Genomic DNA, 21,567 nt, shown 5'->3' with positions numbered 1-21,567 from the left:
CTCCAGGGCCACCAGGTGGAGGCCAGCGCCAGATGTTTTGAAATCGTTCCAGAGGGGTGAGGGCAGTAGCCTGGCGTCTTTCAAACAATGCGGAAATGCCTCTGACACCCATGACCTCTGGAGAGTTGGAGCTTAGCCAGCCCTAGGCTGCACGTGTACGAGTCTTGGATGTGAACAAGTGGACGAAACAAGAACTGGCACTCCTGCAGCCAAAGAGGTGTGGGCTCCCAAGAGAAGGTGCTGGATAAAGAAGCCAACAGATGGGCCATCTTCAACCAAAAGGCCTGCTCATCCGGCGAGAAACCAGCTCAAGGGTCACCCTGACCTGGACCCGGAAACCCCTGAACATGTCAGTTAACACTAGCTCTGAATTTCAAGATTTGGCCTCATAGGTGGCTAAAACTTTCTCAGGTGGATTTGCTGGCTGGTGTGAGAGAAGAATGGAAAATAGGCAAGTTAGCATCTTGGCCTCCTGTGTAACCAGGAGGTGAGACCCAGTCATGGACCACTAACCCATATGTGTCTGTGGATGTCCTTAACACTTCTTGAAAGAACAATGTAAGTTGTCCTCATGTCTGCCCTATGACCTTTCTTATCCCTTCACTGATAGAGAAGATGAAGTTGGATGGAGACCTGGTGAAGAACTTTGGCAGAGATGACCAATGGACCATTAGAGCTCTTTGGTCTTTTTCACGATGGCAGAGCAGTTTCCAAAAACTTCAAATTGAATCACAATGAAATGGAAATTTTGAGCCTCCTGGAGTATAACCAGCCCCACTGGGACCTTGGCTAAAAGGAGATTTTGTTCAGGGGCAAAACTAATGTTGGGATCATGGTGTTTTTCTATCCATTGATTCTGAGTGGTGTTAGAGCTGCTGACCTTGCCTGGGTGAATAGGTGCGTAAGAGGACCTATCAAGAGCCATCAGTGCTTCCCCATTTAAAGTTTGGAACTTACCAACCTTAATTTCTTACTTAATGTTCATCTGAAATGCCCTCTTAACATTGGTAATTATAGTTGCAGGATGAGTCTGAAGAGGGGAATTTTCACAACCGCCTTGAAATATCTTCGCACCTCAAGAGTTCTTATTGAAGTTCAATAAGCAGACAATAATAATTATTTTTGTGACAGAATTGTACTAGATGTAAAATGTTTTTCCTGTGACTGATTATTTGCATAGTCATTACTAAAAGGGCTAAATTGCATTATGAGAGTATAACCAATGTCAATATTTTTATAGTCTGTCCATATTATATAACATATACTGAGGAATTTGTCATTCAATTTTAACTTTACAAATAATTAAGAACTGTTAAGTGTTCGTTAGCACATAGACTTCTAACTGTAAAATAGTCAAATGCACAAAAATAGAATGTTTATTTAAGGAAAAATCTTGGAATACCTAGTATAATGACTGATCTTGAAAGAAAAAAACCAGATCTCATTCTAAATCATGCTGCTACTTTAAATAATATTAAACTTGAGTATACATAAAATGGCTTTTCAAAACCTTTAGTAAATAAACTGCATTTTGAGTGGACTAAAAAATAATTATCATGGGCTGTTTTTCTTAAATGATTTTCATTGCCTGTAGGCAAAATATATTTGGTAGGTATTTCTACCTTTAATCTTTCTTCTAATATATTGAATTATAACATAACTACAACAAATTACACAAAAAGTATAAAATTGGCCCAGTTTTAACACAGTATATAATTGTGAAGAAAACACCAGAAGCAAGAAAATGAGCTGCTTGTTCACTTAACATTGTTTCCCCTTGCCTTCATGTAACCCAATTTTTCCCCATCCCATAAAGCATAAAGACTTCTTTCTTTTTCCTTTTTTTAAGACAGTTGCTATTTTCCAGTCTGGTCTTCAACTTGAGATCCTCCTGCCTCAAACTCAACAGTAAATGAGATTATGGGTGTGAACAACCATACCCAAAGTGTATTTTCAATGGTTTCTTTTACCAAATATGACTGTTTCCAGATTTATTCATATTTTTGGTCATATGAAGGGACTGTTTCTTACTACGGCAAATTAGTGTTTTCCAATGAAAGAATGCACCACAACTTCTACATTTATCTGATGATGATCATTTTCATTTTTCCAGTGTGACTTCACAAATGAGGCTGGGAATATTGGCATATACATCTTACAAATCTTTGTGTGAACATAGGTTTCATAAACATGGGTAAATACCTAGGAGAGTGATGATGGCATTACAAGTTTGCTTTATATGGTTGGTATATGTTTACCTTTTAAAGAATGTGCAACATTATCTTGCAATATAGTTGTACTATTTTATATCACAAGAGTACTATGTGAGATCTCTACTTGCTTGATATCTTCACCAATATGTAGTACCATTATTTTTGTAATTTTAATCAATCCAGCTAGTATGTTCTGGTGTTATCTTTTATTCTGAATTTTAGTAATTTTTAAATAGTAATATACATATCTTTGAAGTTATTTATTGGGATTCCAATATTTTGACAACAAATATGTTTGTTCTTCAACTCTTTGTTATATACCATTTATCAATCTATTTGTATTTTCACAAATATCAGTTGCTTTATACTACACCTTGGAATAAGATGGTGTAATTTTTCTAATTTTGTTGTTCTTTGTAGAAATTGCCTTGGTTACACTTATTTTATTTGTAATTCATATAAATGTTAGAATCATCTGTCTTAATTTTGTAATTCTTAAAATAAATTTAATTTAGAATATATTGAAGTATAGATAAATTACACCTCTAGTCCCAGCAGCTCAGGATGCTGAGGCAGGAGGATCATGAGTTCAAAGTCATACTCAGCAAAAATGAGACACTAAGCAACTCAGTGAGACCCTGTCTCTAAATAAAATAGAAAATAGGACTGGGGATGTGCTCAGTGGTTGAGTGTCCCTGAGTTCAGTCCCTGGTACACCCCTAAAAAATGTAGATTTGATCCCTAGAGCCAGAAACACAAAAACAGAATAAAAATATCATTTATATCTCTGAATTCAAAGTATTATACTTTGAAACACTCATTGAAGTATTTTGAATACAGAGTACTGTAGATGGCCTATATTTGAATCTTATGCTTTAATCTTAACTGAAAATCTCTGCATTAAATTTGACATTGATATATTTGGATCTATATGTGCCATTTTACCTTTTATTTTTATGCCTCATGGATTCCCATTATTCTCTTTAAATAGTTTTTTTTAATGAAGTTGGTGTTTTCTAAAGTAATACGCTAAAAATATATTTTCACTATTATGTTGTTAACCTTACTAGTTCTTCTAGAATTTTTCATATACATTATAACTTACCAGAGACTGACTTAGTTATACTGTCATTTCCAGAGAGAAATCAAGCATTTCTTCTTAAAATTTTATTACCTTTTTAATTTTTTGTGTTATTATTATTTACGAAACATCTATAAATACCATCAGTGTATCATTGTTTTAACTGTGACCCTATTTTATGCTTTGGATAATCTGAGAGAAGAAATGATATCAAGTATGTATATATCTACAGATTTTTCTTATATTAACCTTCTTAAAGTTCTGGTTTCTTTTCATTTGTTCCTATCACCTTATCATCTGCAGTTATTGATTCCCATTAATTTTAGTTTATAAATGAGAAACTTCTTTTTAATGCAGTTTTAAGGTCACAAATTATTGAACTGAATGAAAAGAGACTCCTCATACACCCCCTTGACCCTGTGCACGCTTACCATCCCTTTGTATATTTGTTGCAAATGATAATCCAACACTGACATCATTATCACCCAAAGATGATAATTTACCATAGGATTTACCTTTGGTGTTGCATATTCTGAGATTGTATAATGTACAATGGTGTGTAGCCACAACCATAATATTATATAGTTTCATTGATCTAAAAATTCTGTTTCACCTATTCATCTCTTCTTCCATACCTTCCATCACAATCAACCACTGATTTTTTTATTGTTTTCATAGTTTTACATTTTCTAGAATTTCATATGGTTGGAATTATATAGTAGGTAGTGTTTTCAGACTGACCTCTTTCAGTTTGGATTATGCAGTTAAATTTTCAATATACCTGTTCAACTAGATAGTTCATTTGTTTATAAAGCTGAATAAAGTTCCATTATCTAGTTGTTCTACATTCATTTCTCCACTTGTTTATTGAAAGGCACCTTAGTTACTGCCAAGTTTTGGGATTTATGAATAATGTTGTTCTATCATATTCTTTTCAGTTCACTTTCCACCATGGTCACAGTAATGTTTGGTTTGGATTTCCTTGTACTCTAATACAAATAAATTTATTTACCTTGATAATCATTTCCAGATCCATTTTTATAACCCGATTTCTTTGTCTTTCCTTTCATCCAGTCTGAAAAAATATCTTAAATCTGGTGCTATATGTAGAGGTGGGAGGGTGAAAAATCTACTTCTCCTCAATGTATAAACGCTTCTTTAAGATCTAACATTTGGTGAAGACTGGCAAACAACCCACTTCTTTTTTTTTTTGGCTAATTTAACATATTTAATTCTTCTTTACTTAGTACAACTTAAAAGAGCAAACAAAAAATCATGATCATTAAAGAGAGCAAGAGAAACCATGAACAAAAGGAAAAATGCTATACATACATTTCTTTTGGTTGATTTTTGAAGACATTTTATTCCAAACACCAAAAATTATGTAGTCAGCCATTACCTATGTATAATATATGTTGATTCTCAAAGGGGAAGGAATCTTTCCACTTAAATTATTGTAGTAATATTTTCATATTCTTCCACCAACCTTTTTTTTTCACAGACTGCATTTTGATTTATTGTACACAAAGAAGGTACACATTTTCATTTCTATGGTTGTGCACGATGTAGATTCATACCATTCATGTAATCATACATGTACATATGGTAATGATGTCTGCCTCATTCCACCATGTTTCATACTCCTGCCCCATCCTCTCTCTAATTTTCCTCTATGTAATCTAAAGTTCCTTCATTCTTCTCTCCCCCCCATTACTCCCCCACCCCCTTATGTATCATCATCCACTTATCAGGGAAAACATTCAGCCTTTGGTTTTTTGGGATAGACTTATTTCAATTAGCATGATTTTCTCCAGTTCCATCCATTTATTTGCAAATACCAAAATATTATTCTTCTTTATGGTAATATTCCTTTTTGTTTACATACCACAGTTTCTTTATCCATTCATCTATTGAAGAACCTCTGGGTTGGTTCCACAACCTAGCTATTGTGAATTGAACTGCTATAAACTTTGATGTGGCTGAATTACTGTAATTTAAGTCCTAATTTTAAGTCCTTTGGGTGTATACTGAGTAGTGGGAATGCTGGGTCAAATGGTGGGTCCATGCCAAGTTTTCTGAGGATTCTCCACACTGCTTTCCAAAGTGTCTGCACCAATTTGCAACTCCACCAGCAATGTAAAAGTATGCCTTTTTCCCCACACCCACACTAACATCTATTATTTTTTTGTTTTTGATAAGAGCCATTCTAATTGGAGTAAGATGAAATCAGAGTTAATTTGCATTTCTATAAATACTAGAGATGTTGAGTTGTCAGGACTTCCCATCATGCTTAAAAATGAACATATTATATTAGGATGGTAAAGAGGTGGTGATGCCAGGTGCAATGACATGAGGGAGGGGAGACACATGTTTGAAACACAGACAGGAGGACTGTTGGATGAAGCACTGGATATGTGAAGACTCGGATGGGGAAGAACAAGGGAGAGGTGGGAGACAGATGGCAATAGAGAAGGGAGCAGTGAGGTCAGTGACAGATTATTGGAAGCACTTGAGGAGGGCACTAATGTGATCAAAGAGGCAATGACTAAGATTGGTTTGGACACAGAACAGAGAGGGGCAGCTTGACAAATCCTGGAGTTGGGAGACAGCTCAACATTTTGATATTCATTTATTATGAGCAAAATGCATGTCACTGCAGGGTAATGGGTACTAATTTACTCAAAGCCCCCTTGAGAGAACTTACTAGGCTCTGCCTTCAAACAAATGGAAATTCAGATATGGCGGTGCGCGTGGAAGAGAGCTCTACATGACCCCAGCCCAAGCAGTCACCCTGGGTTCTGGCAGTGGTAGCCAAGGCTGGCCACACTTTGAATGAAGATTTACAGAGGCATACAACTTCCCAGTTTTCCTTGAACCATATCATCAGTATCATTCAAGGAGCTTGAATTGGTACTGCTATGTGCAGTGATAGCCATTGGTCCCTCAAAGCCCACCCTGTGGTAACTGAATGTCACTGCCTGGTGACCCTGCCCCACTTCATGGTCCCCAGAGTGGGAGACAACACAGTGAAGGGGGCAAAGTTTGTACTATCTATCTGTGACTCAGGCTCAATCCCAGCCACTTAGTACCTATGGTTCTCATGGGTTTCCATTTATTTTTTAGGGGAAAAAAAGATAAAAGAATAACTGGTAGATGCTTGTTGTGAGGATTAGATGAGATTTGACTTGGAAATCATGCAACTCATTGTGGATGGGCCCTTCCTCCTCTTAGCTTGTCTTCACAAGTCAAATAATGAATGAGGTATACACTGACAGGAGTCAGACACCTGTCTGTCCCTGAGGAGGGTGATACTGGAGCACTAGAGTTGACTGATGGACAAATCTTCACTCAGAAGAAGACAGCCAAGTGGAGCTTCCAAAACCCATCCTGGGCCAGGCCCTCTGGCTCTCCTACATTATTCCTCGAGAACCTGCTCACCAGGGACCTTGGAATTTGTTCTGTAGACTCTGCTTAAGACAGCCTCAGCATGTTGACTATGTCCAACTCTTCTTTCAAAGGGCACAAGTGATGCCAGAGTTTGCTGGGCATCCTGTTCTGGGTTGACCACTCAAATTTTTCCTCCATTAGGAGTCAAAGAAACCACATTGTCAAAACATCCTGTACTACCTGGTAGAGAAGCCTACACACCTCTGTGGAGCTTACAGTGTGAAGGGGAGTTAAGCATTTGTTAATGAAGCCCCTAAGGAATTGGAGTAGTTTTATTACAGTAAAATTTTGTCTGTCCTGACTAATGAAATCAGAAATGCATGGTTTCATAGTTATGTTAAAATTGGTAAATAACCAATTCCAGATTCCGGGCCCAAGAAAGCCAATGAGAGCTCCAACTACACAGGAGGGTGTAGGAAATAGAAATGGTTTCAAATGGATCTGTATGACCTGAGGCAGGGAAAGCCTGAATGCAGATAAAGGAAAGTCAGTCTGAATCAAAAGGAATGGTCTTCAGTGCTTAGTCTGGAAATTAAAGTACAACATGCAACACAGAAGTAGCTGGAAAATGAATATTTCCAAAGGCCACAGGCAGGAAGGGAAGAGCAGTTATTTAGGGCTGGGCCATGGGCGGGTCAGAGCTAAGCTTTGAGTCATGGGCTGTGCCTTCTCTTCTGGGAGGGGCACCAGGATTATGGCCTGGCTGCAGGTGGCTTCCTGGAGACAGTCATAAGCACTCCATACGAACAGGTATGCTGAGATGCATAATGCACCAGATCAAAGACGCAAAAATCACTCACAGATCAAATTCCACTCCAAGGCTCACCTTCAACAGATGGTGCACTTTTCCCAGACTTCTGCAGACAATTTCCTGTCATGTGAGAACACTTAAAAGCCAGTCCAGGCATTGTAAAATCAGCACCCAGGTTTGCGGGCAGGTGGAGCTGACAGTGCACCCTGACTCTACTGTGTTTCCAGTGGGACCTTCCACCTCCTGCACGGAATTTCTACTGTAAGGCCTCATTTGAGGGCCAGGAACAAAAGTAATTTGTAAATAGGTGTGGGACAACCAGGAAACTATTGTTCTGTTTTATTTTGTTTTGGTTTTTTATCCAGCTACTCTGAGGTCTAATTGGCATACCAAAGCTGCAAGTAATTAATGTATACAATTTGGTGAATTTGGATGTATGTTGAGACTTGTGTGATCATGGCTACAATCTCGGTAACAAACACACTCATCAACTCCCAAAGTTTCATTGTGTCCCTTTAAGTGTGTGACAAGAACACTTCCTATGAAACCTACACTTTCATTTTGAATGCTGTATATAAAGCACCAGAAACAGTCAACTACACAGAAACAGAAGTTCCTTGTTGATCAGGTGGTAGCTGAAAGGGAACTTGCTGTAAAGCACAGGTCAGGAAACCTGTCCCCTCCTGTGCCTTTTATCCTAGAGTCTCCTAGGGAGATGACCTTTCCATTACCCTATCCACTATAGTGTGACAGTGAATGGTCCAAAGATTGCTCAAGGCAATTCAGCAGTTTCCCCCACAGGCCCTTGGATGTGGCACTTGCCAATATCTCCCATGTAGAGATGAAGATAATGAAGGCCAGAAGGCACTCTGAGTCACACAGCGGGTCTCGAGGTTGAGCCAGGCAGTTCACTCCAAGTCAGCACTTGTGCCCTGGCAGCCCTAGCCGCCCCCTGCATCTATACACTGGAGATCTTACATGATTCTCAGAATTTGGAGAGCAACAGATTCATCAGGAAGCAAAAAATGCCAATGTCTAGGCCTCATTCTATGTATAGAGACCTCACCTCTAAAATCTTAAGCACTCCCCTGCCTCCTTGCAGGTAATGTCACTATCTGTCACTTTCCCACCCCTTGCCTCGTGCCTTCATGTCACCTGCCAGGAACATATTACCGGCTCTCTCTGGGTTTTTTATTTGTGCATAAATGAACAGTTATATAATTGAATGCATGAATATATGAATTGCTGTAAATTTATAGACCTCAGATACTTAATTTTATTTTAAATTTTAATCACACTTTTAAATAGAGCTTTGGTTTAAGAGGATTTTCAAAATTGTTAGAAGGCAGGATATCCATATTTTAACCTCTGGCATCCCTTTTCCTGTGACACCATGCATCATTGATTTCTTTAGAAAGCTGTTCTCGACTTTTTAAAATGTATGTATAAAAGTGGGCTGGCATGTAGCATCTTAGGCCCACTTTGACTTCCTAATCATTTCAGCATTCTCATATCAAACTGGTTTAAGTTACATTGTCTTCAAATCTAGAATGCAGAATGCAACTCAGACACGTGTGAATAACAAGTCAATTTCACATGGGCAAAAACCTATGACTGTGCGTGCACCCCTCTATCCCTTAGCCTGCTATCCTTGGTTTATTTCATGTGCTTTATCTGAGATTCTAAAATTCAAATTCCCTAGTAGGAAAAATAAATCTGGATGACCGTCATTAAAAGTCCAATGCAGTATTGGTGGGGGGAGTGTCTAAGTGAAGTCTTAAAGCTTGTTTGCTGAATATTCTTCTGTGGACAGAAAAATGAAATCAGAGGATTTTGTGTTGATCTTCAGGTAAAAATACTTTTCCATGAGATTCAAACATATTTAGTTTCATTTTGTTTCTTTGGGAAAATGCACACATCTCACTGAAGTTCCACTAAAAAGCTGTAAATTTTAGGTCACTATATGTTTTGCTTTTGCCTAGATTTCTAGCCCAGAACCATAATGATCCTAATCACTTGCTTAGAGTCTACTAAATAACCAGAAGCTCATAAATATCACTTACCTCATGAATCCCCATCTCATAAGTCAGAGACCTGAGAGGTTAATAATCTTGTATCTGTGAATTAATTGTATCATTCAAGGGTCAACCAGAGAAACAAACCATAGGATAGATCACAGCCAATTGAAACCCTCTGGGCACAAACTGCTTAGAGAATGTGTCAGTCTCCTCTGATAATGTCAGGCCCACCATGGTAATCTCCCTTTGATCCACTTAAAACCAGCAAATGAGATGAGTACATCTGAAACATGACTTGACTTGGGCACCTAGATTCCCATCTTTGAATAGTTGTGTTAACACTATAAAAAGTCACCTGAGTAATGAACTGGCCCATGCAGTACTAACATAGGTAGACATCTTTCACACCATATTCCCTTTTACAGAGTGGTCCCAGTCATTGTTTCCTGAGATAAAAACATCTAAGAACAAAATACTGTCCTTGTTAACAATGATTCACCATGGAGATGGTTTTTCAAGGTTGAGGTATGGGCACCAGCTGGGTACATCAAACTTGCACGATGGTTTTGAGTCGGTAGAGAAAACCCATCTTGACTGGGGACAGTATCCTCTTCCACAGAACCTCCAGAAATTAGCACAATGAGGTCTCAGAAGAAGGTCTGCCTTGTCACCAGTAATAAGAGAGTTGGAGAAGGAACAAGTGGAATGGAGGTCCTGACTTCTATAATGTGTAGTGTCTAGTTCTACTAAGACAAATAATCTCACCCAATCTCATATTTCGTGTGAGATAAGCCCCTCATTTATTAAATGTTAGGGGGAATACTCATCCAGTGTTCCCCATACATATGGAGTTGTTCTGAATTCAAGCCATGCGAGGTGTCTATTTTCCTAGAGCAGACCCAAAGCAATGTATAAAAGTGTCCAGGGTCTAAGTAAAGTGCCAAATCAGAAACAAGGAAAAAGGCAATAAAATAAAATACAATAAAGAGTTAAGAACTTCCAGTAATAGTAATAGTGTTAAAATGTTAAGAATCTAGTGACAGGCTAAAGTAAAAACCATATAAATTGTTTCAGTAGTGAAATTTCTTTTTTTTTTTGTTTTTTTTTTTGTTTTTTTTTGGTGCTGGGGATCGAACCCAGGGCCTTGTGCATGCAAGGCAAGCACTCTACTGACTGAGCTATCTCCCCAGCCCCCGTGAAATTTCTTTGTGTTAAAGGATGACACTTCATTCCTGTGACAAGACCATTTGCCAGATAAATAGCACTGTCCCTATACTTACGATTCTTCTGGTACCAGCCTTTGGGATTAGATTATGCCCTTCAGAACTGCTTGTGAGGGATGTATACAATCTGTAGGTGGCACTACAAATAAGAAATAACACATAAGAAAATTTATTCATGTAGAGTACTGCTTAAAGCCAGCAAGGGTCAGACCACAAGGTGGGATAGAGTATGTAGCAATCTGGAGTTCAGCATTTGGAGATAAAAAGCCTGAGTTTGAAACTTTGTTCTAAAACTAGTTCCATAGTGACATGAAAGTCTTATCATCTCTGTATACCTTAGTTTTATCTTTAAAAAACTCTAATAGTACTAGCCCACAGTCTTCATAATAAGAGTCAATTACTTAAAACATCTTATGGTTTGAGTGTTTCGTACTTTCCAAATTCATATGTTGGAAGCTTAACTCCCAATGCAACAGAGTGGGCAAGAGGGCTGATATGGAGCAGCTTGGGTCATGAGGGATCTGTCTTCATGAAGAGCTTTTTGCCATTATTAGAAGGGTTTACAGTGGGGCTCTGCTTTCTTCTGAGCTTCTGCATGTGATGACATAGTGTTCTTGCTCTCCAGAGGACACAACATTTAAGGCACCTCCTTTGAAAGGAAGACCAGCTCTCACCAGGGACCAGACCTCCCAGCAACATGTCTTGGACTTCCAGCCTCCAGAACTGTGAGAAAGAAATTTCTCTTTTCCATAAGTTACCAGGTTTCAGGTATTCTGCTGCATTAGAAGGACTTAGATATATGTCAAGCCCTGATCACAGGAGTAATGCCTTAGGCGGGTCTCCATTAGCTATTGTTATTTCCCCAACTGAGATAGAAAATGAATCCAGGAAATCAGTTCAGAAGTCATTGAGCAGAAGCTGTGGTATCTCTTCCACCAGGGCCCTGACATAGGTGAGTGGGCATGTAAAGGGGCAGAGACAGAAGCCATACCCACCATAGGCCTCGGTTCCCTGAAGCAGCATGGGGAGCCCACCGGGGATGAGCAGAGGCTATTGTGGTGGGCATCACATTAATCTGCTAATGGGGACAAGATTGGGTTCTTTGAAAAATGAGATCTTTCATAAATTCGTCTTCTTTTGGTGAGAAAGCACAGCACTGTGCACACCCTGCCCAATGCAAGAAAGGGCCACTGAGTAGCTGTTCCAGGGAGTGGTCATGTCAGGGTGCATTACATGATGTGATGAACAGCACAGCATGTGCTGAAAGCGGGTCCTTTCTTGGGTCCAAGGCAGACATGGGCAAGCAGAGGAAGTGGACAAAGAAGTGAGATCCCCCTCAGGTGGCTGCAGGCCTCAGCCTTCCCACGGAGTTCAGGGGTGAGAAGTAGTTCCCTTAACTCTGTGAAGAGGCTGGAACAGTGCTGCCTGTGGGGACAGCATGCCTTCTGAGACTGGCAGAAAAGGCAGCATCAGAACCCAATCAATAAATGGGCTAAGGAACCGGGGAGACACTTCACGGAAGAAGATATACAGGTGATTGACAAATATATGAAAAAGTCCTCATCATCTCTAGTAATTAGAGAAATGCAAATTAAAACCACCCTAAGATTTTATCTTAATCCAATTAGAATGGCTATTATCAAGAACACAAACAATAATAGATGTTGTCATGGATGTGGGGAAAAGGTACACTTTTACATTGCTGGTGGAGTTGCAAATTGGTGCAGTCACTCTGGAAAGCAATGTGGAGAATCCTCAGAAAACTTGGAATAGACCTACCATTTGTCCCAGTTATCCCACTCAGTTTATACCCAAAGGACTTAAAATTAGTATACTACAGTAATGCAGCCACATCAATATTTCTAGCTACTCAATAGCTAGATTGTGGAACCAACCTAGATGCCCTTCAACAGATGAATGAATAAAGAAACTGTGGTATATATACACAATAGAATATTATTCAGCCATAAAGAAGAATAATATTTTGATATTTGCAGATAAGTGGATGGAATTGGAGAATATCATCCCAAGTAAATTAAGCCAATCCCAAGAAAAAACAAAGACTGAATGTTTTCCCTGATAAGTGGATTATGATATATACTAGGCATGGGGGTTAAGAGAAGAATGGAGGAACTTTGGATTACATGGAGGGAAATGAGAAGGAGGAAGAGTCAGGGGAATGAAAGATGGTAGACTGAGACAGACATCAGTACCCTATGTACATGTATGATTACACAAATGATATGAATCTACATTGTGCACAACCATAGTAAAGGTGTACCCCAATTGTGTACAGTGAATCTCAATGCTGTCAGTAAAAATTTAAAAATTTAAAAAATTTAAAATTAAAAAAAAATAACAGATTACATTGACAGAAAGGAGACTCAAGGCAGCCTCTTCACAAGCCTCCAGCTTGCATTTCTGTGGCTCCCAGAGACCTTTGCATTAGCTTCTCTGAAAATCACTTTTTCCAAGCTAAACCCAGCTTATTTTTCAAAGCAAAAAAAAAAATTATTCTGTTTGTGTTAATCTGTAGCAGAGAACTGGCCTGACCAGGATGTCAGGACCTCTATGGGGTGGCAAACAAAACAGAACCCGAGTGGACTTGATTAGGTTGGTTAGAAAGAAGGCACAGAAAACCTGAGGAAGAGACACGGGAACTTAATGATGTAAAGAAAGACTAAAACTCCAGGAATAAAGGGGGTGCTTCTAAACGTTTAAGCATTCTTACACTCGAACTCCACTAGCATGTGCCTGTCAAATAGTTATCAAGGCCTGAATTGCAAATAATTTCTTGGGGCAGAGAGCTTGTTACTACCCAAGACAGCTCCAACAATCAGAAGCGTTCATTGTGTTAGGCCGAGGTCATAACCCTGGGTTATCCAATCCTCAGTTTGTTTTGTGCCTATATTTATTTCCACTTCATACAAATCCAGAATTTCATAAGGTTAAGTGTCAATGAACAAGTTGATTCCACCTTCCTGCATCTCAGCTTTTTCTTCTCTAAGAGACAGTGATAATGTATCTGCTTCATAGAATTTGCTGGGAAAACTGGATACCCACATGTAGAAGAATGAAATTAGATCTCTGTCTCTCACCCTGCCCCAAAGTCAATGCAAGGTGAGTCAAAGACTTAGGAATTATTCATTCATCTGTGAAGGGCATCTAGGTTGGTTCCAGAGTTTAGCTATTGTGAATTGAGCTGCTATAAGGTCAAATGTTTTCTCTGATATGCAGATGCGATCCATAATGGAGGGGTAGGGAAGGATGGAGGAACTTTGGATTAGGCAGAAGGGAGTGAGGGGAAGGGAGGGGTGTGGGGTAGAAAGGATGGTGGATGAGATGGACATTATTGCCTTATGTGCACCTATGATTGAACAAACCCTGTGACTCTGCATTTTGCACAGCCAGAGAAAAGAGAAGTTTTGCTCCAGTTGTGCATAATGAGTTGAAAAGCATTCTGCAACCATGTATAACTAATTAGAACTAATAAAAAATACCTAGAAATTAAACCAGAAACTCTGAAACTGCTAGAATAAACATAGGATCAACACTAACAACATATCCACACAAGCACCGAACTGCTTAACAACACTCTGAAAGTACTAGAAATAAAACCAAGAATCAATAAGGGGGACGGCACCAAATTAAAAAACTTTTGCAGCAAAATAAACAATTAAGAGCATGAAGAGAATCTACAGAATGGGAGACCATCTTTGCCAACTACTCTTCCAACAGAGGATTAATAGCCAGAAAATGTAGTGAACTCAAAATCTTAACACACACACACACACACACACACACACACACACACACACATACACAAACACATTACCCAATCAATAAATGAGCAAATGAACTAAACAGATACTTCTCAAAAGAAGAACTATAATTATCCAACAAATATATGAAAAAAGTCCATCTTTGCAATCAAGGAAGTACAAATCAAAACTGCACTGAGATCTCATCTCACTCCAGTTAGAAAGGCAATCATCTGGATTATAAATAACAATAGATGCTGGTGAGGATATGGGAAAAATGTACACTCACACATAGCTGGTGGAACTATAAGTATGACAGTGTTAGAAAGCAGTATGAAGATTCCTCAAAAGACTAGTGATGGACACACCATATGTCCCAGCTATCCGCTCCTTGGTATTTATTCAAAAGAGCTAAAATTCCAAGCATATCAATGATTATAGTAGCACAATTCACAATAGTCAATCTACGGAATCAGCATAGGTGCCTGTCAACTGATGAATAGAATAGATAAAGAAAATGTACGTATGCACAGTGGAATTTTACTCAGTTATAAAATATAAAATTAAGTCATTTGCTGGTAAATGGATAAAACTGGAGAACTTCATGTTAAATAAAATAAGAATGTGTCAGAAAGTCAAGGGTTGAATAGTTTCTAATATGCAGAAGCTAGAGAAATATAGGGGGGAAAGTAGGGGATCTCTTGAAAATAAAAAGGAGAACAGTAGAGGAAAGGGATTAAGGAGGAGGAAGCAGGGGTGGTAAAGGGAAGCACTCGTGAAATGGAATGGACCAAATTGTGCCATATGCTTGCATGGATATATCTCAGTGTATTCTACATTTATGTATAACTATAATGCATGAATTTGTAAGTAAATAAATGAAAAGAAGCAAGACCAATAAAGCAAAGGAGGGATTAGAGGGAGTGGGGAAGAATGGAAAAAGGGAAGCAGTGGGGATTAAGAAGAAGCAAAGCCTTTAAATGCATGTATGAAATCGTCATAATGAACCCCACTGTTAGGTATAACTCTTATGCACCAATAAAAGCATTTAGAAAGCAAACAAAAGAGATTGAATGACATATTCCACATAAAAGATTTCATATCTGATTGAATGTGTGGAACAGTCAAATCTTGGGGTTTTCTTCAAATATTATGATCCACATGATGATCTTTCAAATAATTTTATCACATGGATTATAGAGATTGACATCAGGATATAGGATATCTGTGTTCTTGTTTGTTTTACAGTGTCTGGAGATGGAACCCAGGGAGTTTTACATGCTGGGAAATTGATCTACCCCTGAGCCTCATCCCTGGCTTGTGGTATGCAATTTTAGGTACAAATAAATTAAATTAGGCTGATGCAAACTCAGTCGAGTTTCAGGAAGCATTTTCTACTGATCACAGTGTAGGCTGGCCTCTCTGATTAGAACTGAGATAAAAGGACTCCCTCAGTGTGTGCGTCCTGGAGAGAGAGGGGAAAATGGGGATGTGGTCAAGATTCCACTATAGGATGTAGTCATGTGTTCCTGGACAAGAGGGCAGGGTTCGCCAGTCACACTAAGTTGATTGTATGCTTTAAAAGTCCTCTAGACCCCACCAATTCCCAAGGGATAGGGCCAGCCTGGTTGCCAAGAGTGGTACAGAATAGATCACAACACACGCTGTGTCAGGGTAGAGGGTGTAGTAAAGGCAGAGAGTGAAGAAAAAATAAGTAGGACTAGTATTTAAGAGAGGCTGAAATAATTTCTTCAACTGCCTTTAAACCTGTTTATGAACTCCCATGGGCTTGGAAGAGGGTGTAAATTTCAGTTTGTCACTGTGGAGGATCCTTTATGCTCCCAGGTCTATGAGACCTTTGCTTTTGTTCAGAGCTGACTCTGGAAAACAGGTTCACCTCAGACAGTTCTGCTTTCAGTCCTACAACATGACTGCCTCTAAAGACAGGGTGTCCCAGGGGCTTAGATCAAGGTGAGGAAAAACCCAGCAGAATGAAGAATAAAATACAAGTTACAGTCCCCGTCAAGTGTTCTACAGCAGTGGACAGCCGGTCAGCTGGAGACTTGCTGGGGAGCTAGAGAATTTGAGTTGTGGAACTTCAAGAGATTTCTGCAAATGTTTGGGGCTCCTGGGGTCTTTCACACCCAGAGTCTCCTCCTCTCTTCCTCTGATTGAGTCTGTCCTCATGGACTGTTGGGACAGGATGGAATGTTTGCACCTTACCTTTTTATTATTTTTTTTTCACTTGAACTCTTCTGATAAGAAGCACTTACCTGTAATAAATACTGCCACTGATTTCAAGTCACCAGTTCTTTCTTCACCTTTGCGACACAGTGTGCTCTATTGTCATGAGCCCAGGGGCTCAAGGACATCTCAACGCCAGTCACTCCAGCAAAGCTGACACCATGCAGATGAATGCAAGTCCTTGTGTCTGAGAGCACACAGGGCACAGAGGAAGAGAATATCACAATCTTGGAATTAATCATAGGCGTTGAACACTAGGAAAAAATTTGAAAGGGTAAACAAGTTTTTGATGGTTTTCTGTATTCCTCCAAAGAAAATGCTCTTCTCCAAAAACCAAAAGAAATGCAATGTAAGTACATTCCTGGCACAACTCTAATCAGATAATCACTGTGTTATCTCTGCAGAGGGATATGAAATTATGTGGGAATGTTTGGCTATCTTTGAGAGTTCAGTTGTATCCATCAAAAGGAAAAGAGAATCCTGAGTTCTCTGGATATATTGGATTATGGAATATGGACATATTTTATTGGATTCTGAAATAACTTTATCCTTAAATAGAATATTGTTATTCTGGATATTTAAATTATCAAATAGATCATGGAAGCCCCAAATGAGAGGTCATATGAGACCATCCTTAAATTGAATGGTTTGAAGAAGTAAAGTGAGTATTAATTTTACATAATTTTCCTAGCAATCAAAAGAAAGTTTATCAGCAAGGCTAAGGGAAATTGTGAGACCCAGAGGACATTGTTTCCCTTTCTTTGGACTCTTTTTTCCTTATCAGACAGCTTGGGATCTGAACCACAAAATACTTGAAGATTCCTCCAGACCCAATGCCTGCTGGGTGAAGGAGATACCAAGGATTTTATCTGGAAGAATGGGATCCTCTACAGAGAAAATCCTGTGACCTCTATCTCTACTCTCTAGTCTACTCTGGAATAGGGGGCATGTCCTACTCAGGAGATTCCACAAGATTTTCATTAAAAAATCATTTGAAATCATCCTTTCTAAACTATTCTGACACTGCAAAATTAGAGGTGATTTTGAAAATTTACTCAAAATTTAAGTTTTCATGTTTTATTAGACCAACCATGACCCAGAGCAAGGAGCCATGCATTGCCAGGGCCCCCAAGGTTAGGCTTCAAAACATGCAGGGTTTCCTGAAGCTGTATGCAGACTTCACATCCACCTGTTTTTCTACATACACAGGTGCAGAGTGCACAAAATGTTATATATATATATATATAACATATGTATATGTGGAGAAGGTCCATAGATTTCATTCATTTCTTAAAGGAACTGAGAATCTTAAAATGTTAGGAAGAATTACTGTTCTTATGGAAGGTACAAAACATCAAATTCATGAGACCTATATTCCCCCTGAATATATGCATAGTTTCAAATATAAAAACATGATGTCCTCTGAAAGATTGGAATAGTAACACTTTGAAGATTCAGATTCTACTTATATTTTCCTTATCATTTTGAAATTGAATGGCATAAAGCAATGGACTCAGTCCTTCCTTTTTCCTTTGCAGATAAGGAAACTGGTAATCTGAGCAAATTGACTCACCATGGGTCAGTAAATGCCCACTTTACCGGGCTGCAAGCTACGATCACAAAGTTGTGATAGTTCATGATCTATAGTATTCCACACTGACAAAACACATAAGCACATCCTATAATCTCTGGTTAATGAAATAAACCATGTCCAATAAGGCAGAAATGGTCATTTGTGATGGATTGGATTTCATACCTAGGAAAACCAACTGAAGGAAAACCCATTGCCACAGCTGCATCCCACATCAGTGAGGAAGCTGACCTGAGCTTAGGAATTATGTCAGACCCTGTGTTTAGTAAATAGCAGCAGCTGTATTTGAAACCTAGACTTTACACTGTGAGAACCCTGATTGTTCAGTCCCACAAATGGTCTTTCATTAGGCATTGGTAAGAGATTTTAACAACTTGTTATGCAATTTCTAAATGTTAGTTTTATAATGTGAATTGGGTTCACATTCTGTTTACTTTCTAAAATAATTTGTGTTACTTCCCCCTTTTATGTTTTAGGTAACTAATAACCCATGTACTAGAAATAAGGGCTCATGACCATTTTCGGTTTCTCCCTTTCTTATGGTTCTAGTGTGGTTTCCATTTTCTTCAGTCATTTTCAGTTCCAGGTGAATAGCAAACAGCCCACTTGGTGCTCCCAGGAAACGCCCTGCATGTGATGGAACTAGGTGTGCTTTTGCTTTGTGTGTTGAGTTTGTCAGGGTACTGGGCATATGGTGACCATGACTACAGAGGCTCTGTCTTCATTGACTTAATGGTGAGGAAATTGGGTAAAAAAGTTGGCAGTTCAACTGCAGTGTGATAATTCGGCAGTTTATTTTGAGTACACTGTAGTACATATTATTTTCTTGTAATAGTAAACCATGTTTCTGTGGTATTGCTCTTCTAATTCCTAATACACACTTAACATTTTCCTTTTATTGAGTAAATTTGCTATATGTTTGCCTTTTTGCCTAAAAACTCAGTTCTTCAAGTTAACTTTTTAATTCTATGAATTATTAACTCCTTAATCTATTTTGCCTAATTTGTTTCCTTTCTACCACTTGACTTGGGATTACCTAGTGGGCAATCACATGTGTTTGTAAATGGATGGAAGTGTAAGTGAATGCCTGGGTGGATAAGAGATGAATGGATGGATGAATGGATGAATGGATGGATGGGTAGATGGGTGGATAGATGGATATGGATGGTGGATGTGTGAATGGATGGATGGATGGATGGGTGGATGGATGGGTGGATGGATTGATGTGTGGATGGATGGATGGATGGATGGATGGATGAATGGAAGAAAGAATGGATCTTTGGTTGGATGAATGAATGGATGGATACCTGAATGAACAGAGAGATGGATGGATGATTGAATGGATAGATTGACTGCACAGGATATGTCTTTTTTATTGTTTTGTTCACTGTTATATTCCAAATGCCAAGGAGGTTGGTGCATAGTAGGTGTTCAGTACTTAGTTCTGAATGAAGGGAATGGCAGATTCGAAACTACAGCTGAACTCTTCTGCTGCTCTCTGGATGAGGAGGGGCTGTCCCAGTTCAGACCCTCCACTGCCTGACGATTGAACCTAGTTGTGTTGACTGAGATGGAGTGTCTTGCAACCCTGCTGCAGAGAATATGAAACAGCTCAAATTGCCCAAATGGAGTTATTTGCGGTCCTAACTTACATTCAGCTTTTCTTCCTGGCCGACAATCCTGAGCATTAACTCCGAAGCAGTGGTTCTCAACTCTCCTCGTCCCATACTCCGAGGTCACCTGTAGGCTTCCCCCTCAGCTAGAGGTGCTGATCAGGATGGTCAGGAATCTTCATGTGGACCAGGCTCCCGGGCTGTTGGGAATCAGATGGTCCTCAGGCACTTCTCTGAGAAAAGTTGAGCCCCTGTATGTAACTGGGAAGAAGTACAGATGGCTTAAGGCTCTGGAGATGTCTCTGTATTCTCAAGTGAAGTCCAGATGGCATGGAGGGAAAGGCAGAGTCAAAAGGACATGATTAAGAGATGGACTTTGAGATTTTGAACCATCCTGGCTTCAAATCCCATCTCTAACTCCACCAGTGAGAAGACCTAAGTTTCCTTATCTGTGAACTAGGGAGATCCTTACCTCCCACAGGACTGATGAAAAGAAGGAAGTAAGGCTTGGCACAAAGCTAGGCACATAGTAGATGCTTAATGTACATGGAATGAATGCATGTTTTGCTGAATAACACCACTGTCCCTCCTACTGTTCTTCATGGGGTAGAGGAGAGGGCCTGTGGATTTGATTCCTGCCCACAGAACTTGAGACCGGTGAGCAAAGGGCTTTGATCCCTCTGGCTCCTCTATCTCCTCTCCTAGAACAGATCTGGGTGCATAAGAGAGGTCTTGTTAAGTATTTGTTGGGGGAAAATGAGTGAATTTGGGCAAATTTAAAATCAGTTGCACACAGCAGGTAGTTCCACAAGACCTAGGAATTGCTTTGGGGACATAATCCACATGCCAACATTCACATTTGACAAACATACAGGAGATGTGGGCAGAGGACAGTTGGTCTCTCTGTCTGCAGATTTTGCAACCAGAGATGCAACCAACGATGGACCAAAAATCCAAAAAATTATTGTGCTGAGCACATGATATGCACAGACTTATTTCTTGTCCCTGTTCCTTAAATACAGTATAAAAACTATATAGCATTGACATTGCACCAAGTATCAGAGCAATCTGGAGATGATTAAAGACTTTGTGCAATTTCTAGAAGAGATCTGAGCATCTGGATTTGGGTATCTGTGGGGTGGGGCCAGTCTTGGAACCAACTCTCCATGGGTCCTGAGGGACATCTGTCTGTCACCAGCCTATAAGAACATTTTCTTGGCTGAGATAAAGTTTATCCCCAAAATAGGACCCAGTAGAAGTCAAGCTCCTGCTTCTCCATTGGGGTGAAGACCCAGGCCTGGGCTCCCTTCTGCTCCACCCCTGAGGTGCTCCACATGATTCCCCGGTTCCTCCTGTCCCTGATCTTCGGCATCCTGGGTGAAGGATGCTCACGTGTCCTGTAAGTTCCGTCGTGGCGAGGGGCTCCTCGTGCTGGTGTCCTGGTCCTTTGCAGGTGACAACCGAGTGTCCTGATGCCTGACAGCTGGAGGCCTGCCTGTTTCTGATCCCAGAGGGTGGACATTCTGAGCTTGGGCCCAGTTGGGAGAAGAGGTCAGAATCAAGGCCCTGGTGAGATCATCCAGCTCCCTCAGGCCCATGGAGCCAGCAGGGACCAGGGGTGGACT

Source organism: Sciurus carolinensis, unplaced genomic scaffold, assembly GCF_902686445.1.
Source record: "Sciurus carolinensis unplaced genomic scaffold, mSciCar1.2, whole genome shotgun sequence".
Lineage (NCBI taxonomy): Eukaryota > Metazoa > Chordata > Mammalia > Rodentia > Sciuridae > Sciurus > Sciurus carolinensis.
This window is presented reverse-complemented; position numbering follows the sequence as displayed.